Consider the following 4765-nt stretch of genomic DNA (forward strand, 5'->3'; position numbering starts at 1 on the left):
ATATATATATATATATATATATATATATATGTGTGTGTGTGTGTGTGTGTGTGGCTATCGACTAACGTCATCTGAACTTTGCGCACAACGGAAGTTTTAATAAGTACTTGTACATTACGACATTTCCTGTAATACGCAGAAAAGTTCGTGCAACCGTAAAATGTACCCATAGACACTTTGTGCCACGGTGGCAAAGGCGCCCTCGGTACCTTATTATATATATACTTAAGATCTTCAAAATAACGTGATCAATTCCACACAACCCACAAAAAGTAGCGAAGATTAATTGTACAGATAGTTCGAACTTGTTAAGTGTGTCTGGGAAAAAGCACCTCCTGTAGGAAATATATACTTTTTATTGGGACGCTCGTTGACAATCACACTGCACATGCGCCTGTGAGTTAGCAATTTTTGTTAAGGTGTGCCGATGTTACCACTTGCTGTGACGAAACTTACCTCAAATATACATAATTGGCCGCTGAACAACACTACAACATATAATACATATTTTAAACCAATGACGTAAAGCTATAAAATATCATATTGCGAAAAACTATCTTGAACTTTTTCTGAAAGTGCTTCAAAGTATTTTAAGAAAACTCAGATCAAAAGCTCAATACAAAATGCATTTAGTTTAAATAGCATAAACGTTTAGGTTGTATTCTCATTTCAGCGCCTGAGTTTCACGTTTAACAAACGATTTTCTTTAAGCACGAAATTCGCATAGTTGATGAACGTGAATTCTTTTAGCCAGTAACTTGGCAGCAGCTTCTGTGCGGCGAGGGGACCTAGCACGGCCTGGTGGCTAGAGCGCTCAACTCGCAATCTGCGGATTGCGGGTTTGAATCCCCATCACCAAACATGTTCGCCCTTTCAGTCGTGGGGGCGTTATAAAACGACAGTCAACCTCACTACTTGCTGGTAAAAAGTAGCCCAAGAGTTGGCGCTGGGTGTTATGGACTAGTTGCCTTTCCTCTAGTCTTTCACTGCTAAATTATGGACGGCTCGCTAAGATACTCCTCGAGTAGCTTTGCGCAAAATTTAAACCAAATCAAACTTTTCGGCAGGTATTACTGCCAAGCCAATATATATATATAATAAAAGAAAGGAAACGCTTTGAGTTTTTGACTGGGTAGTAATCTGACTGTTTGTTTAGCTCTGTATATATTCTTCTCTAATTTTTTACTTGTTAGTGGTTAAATATTTAACATATTCTATAAAGCACGCTGGTTAAAATATTTTCTATAATTCGTTTTCGTGCTTTCAGTTACAGTAAGCCTAAAATGGTGACAGCTACTGAACCTCGCGCTCACTGCCAAGCTACTCTTGTACGTTGAGACGTAACTTCTGCTTGCGGTAAAAAGTAAACATTAGTCACGTGACTAGCACAATCATGCCAGTGACGTCAACGATGCGGATAGCTCTTTACTGCTGCATACAATGTGACCCATCCCATAACTGCTGAGCGAAAGCTGTAGTTCTATATATTTCTGAAGATAGAAACATATGAAATTTAAAGTGTAGTTAAATACTGCCAACAAAAAAGTTGCTGCGAGGTGTGATAGGTACTTCATAAGTGTTTACTAGTTTGTATTGGTTTTCAAATTTCTAAGAAAACATGTAACGCCTTATCAAAATAAAGATTAATAGATTACAAAAACGTGCATAACGTCGATGTTGGCGAAGCATGAACCTTATTGGAATAGAGAGTGAATTTTTTAATATAGTGGCATAGTGAGGGGGGGGGCGCAAAATTAACAGTCACTTTACCCAGAATTTAGCTGGTCCCATAAGACTAAGGCCCATTGTCTTTCAAAGACCAGATAATCATAACGGTATGGTGAGATACGGTAACATGGTATGTAGGATTGTCGTGTAAGGTTAGAAGCTAGAAAGTAAGAGTGTAAATTGTGGGTGGCGTGATTTTTTTTCGGGGGGGGGGCGCCAGACACCCTCACTACGCTACTGTTTTCACAACGTTTGGAATTTAAGCTCTGGTATAACGAGGAAGACCTCTTTGGCAACGACCTTCTGTACACAAATAATCTAGCTTCATTCTTCCTGCTGGAAACCTTAAGATTCATTTGTTGAAACATATATTCATCCTCCTTGTATTGTTTTATCAAACATTTTACCCCAAAACAATTACTCCATTTACCTAGTAACTCAAATTTGGGGTTCGATTCCTGGGGTGAGCACAGCAAGATAGTACAATGTAAATCTTTATTCACAAAACAAATCCTTAAAATGCTTAAACTTTTAAGATAATTTGAGATGATATTTCTTCAGATTTTACATTTGCTTTTCAGCTGTTGTTTAAATCTTTATAGTTAAACTTATGATAGGAATGGGCCAGATTTGCAATATGCACAATAAAATTAAAATCTCAAACACACTGCAAAGAGTATGTAAACAAAACTTTTTAGCAATTTACATACACTATTGAGTAGTGAACAAACCAACTGCAGAGTAACAAGCCACCAAAGCACTTGAGAAAGTCGGTTGAGTAAAAACAAAAATTTCACAAACCCACAAATTTGTCAATCTGACTGACTGACTGACTAACCTTATGCAAATCTAAATGCACATAATTGAAATACTCTACCTTGGCTAAAAGCGTTTTACTTATAATTTTGGTAATAACAAGTAATAAAAATAACCATTTTGCATCACTACCAATGAGCTAAAAATATACTAGTAGCCATATTCTATGATTACGAGCACGCTCTGTGAGTTGCCAAGTAACAACCCGCCCTCATATCACGTGCGGGTGCACGATAGCTTATGCACACGTGCTACGTGATCAACCTGCACCTGTATCACGTAAATAAAAAAACGTGGAATACGTAGATTCTTTAGATCTAAGTTCTAACTTTGACTTAACCCTCGAAAGTGAAGTTTCAGTGCTGTACATTTGACTCGAGGGTTCTGTGTTAGACAAAACAATTCTATCCTAGCAGTTGGTTTCTAAAACGTGAGGATGAACGCTACCACTGCCAAAGTGTGACACAGCTTTGCTCGACTGCTCTGAATTTAAAACAAGAACAATAAGTTGTATAATTTACCTTTGCATTGTTTTCAAACTATGTGTGACCAATTGACATCTAAGGTTGTAATTGAAACAGTGAATTTTTTAAAATATGCCTTTCAAGGGAACAAAACGAGAGAAAAGAAGAAAATCTTATGTTGATAACCTTGAAAAGTCTTTGTCCCTACAGAAAGAGCATTGCTGCAAGAATAGAAATAAAGTTAGAAACAGTAATGGTGAATGAAAAGCCATGAGAAGGGTTTGGAGCCCAGTCACTGTCGAGACTCAGCAACAACAACAAAAAAAAAACTATGAGAAAAGTTAAAAAATTAGGAAGTAAGAATAGGAGCACCAAAAATAAGGAAACAAGGTAGGAATGGTCAGGATAACATTGCAATGCTTGGTGGTTTTTGACACAGTGCAACCTCAAAGTGGGTGTGTCCATCGTTCTGCCCATTCCTAATTCACATTCTACTTTGATACAATTATGGACTTGAATTGAGTTTTATCAATAGCTTATCCTTTCTAAAAGGCACAGTGGTATGTCTGCAGATGTATACCACTTGAACTCAGGTTTCGATATCTATGGTGGGCAGAGTACAGATAGCTCATGCGTAGCTTTGTGCTTAACTTCAAACAAACAAATCTTTCTAAATACTCAACAAAATTAAAAATTTCAAAAATCAGCAGTTTTGATAGTATTCTGTTGGCCCACTCCTTACCAGTCAGATAGCTATGATGTCTTCAATAAACGAAGTATGACTATTGGAGCTTCCTGTCTGACTTCCGACATTAAACACCCTTTTATGATGTCATACATTTCGTTAAAGTCACGCAGTTTGATTAGTACATGTATCTGTACTTACTTGCGGAAACAAAGTTTTCAACAGAGAAATTCAACTATATACACCTTTCATTTTGTTTGAACAATTACCAAGTTATGAAAAGTACACGAAGTAGGAATGGGCAGATTGATGACCACACCCACTTTGGGGTTGAAAGGTGTCAAAAACCACCAAGTGTTGTAATGTTATCCCGCCCGTTTCTACCTTGTTTCCTTACTTTTTGGTGCTCCCATTCCTACTTCCTATTTTTTTTATTTAAATATTTGTTATTTTTGCTTTATAGATTAATATTCATATTTTTACTATAGTAAATATGAGGTTAGAGAAATGAAAGAAAACATTACACAAGAAAAACTGGATGAAAATAAACTGTAGCTTTCAAGATATCTTTCTATAATGCCTCAAATGAGCAATGTTTTTCTTCACTAATTTGCCTCCTTTCCGTTATCAATACTTATTTAATCAATGCTGAAGGCTATGGAAAGTTTCGTGTTTGTCATATGATCTGAGATATGAATTACTAATCATTGTTTTTTCATTAAACTCTATTTTTATTTAAACTTGTATGTAGATTTTAAATTTAATATAGTAAAATATCGTTAAAAATGCATAAAATATTTATTATGTTTTCCGCGATAGTAACTTATTTCACCACAATATCAGTCATTACGGAACAAATAACTCTACAAGAGAAAAGGCTTAATGTCGATCTCCTGTATTTTCATAATGGTTGTAGTTTTTAGTTTGAATTTCGTGCAAAGCTACACGAGGGCTATCTGCGCTAGCCGTCCCTAATTTAGCAGCGAAAGACTAGAGGAAGGCACTTAGTCATCACCACCCACCGCCAACTCTTGTGCTACTCTTTGTCCAACGAATAGTGGGATTGGCCGTC

Source organism: Limulus polyphemus, unplaced genomic scaffold (genome assembly GCF_000517525.1).
Source record: "Limulus polyphemus unplaced genomic scaffold, Limulus_polyphemus-2.1.2 Scaffold9202, whole genome shotgun sequence".
NCBI lineage: Eukaryota > Metazoa > Arthropoda > Merostomata > Xiphosura > Limulidae > Limulus > Limulus polyphemus.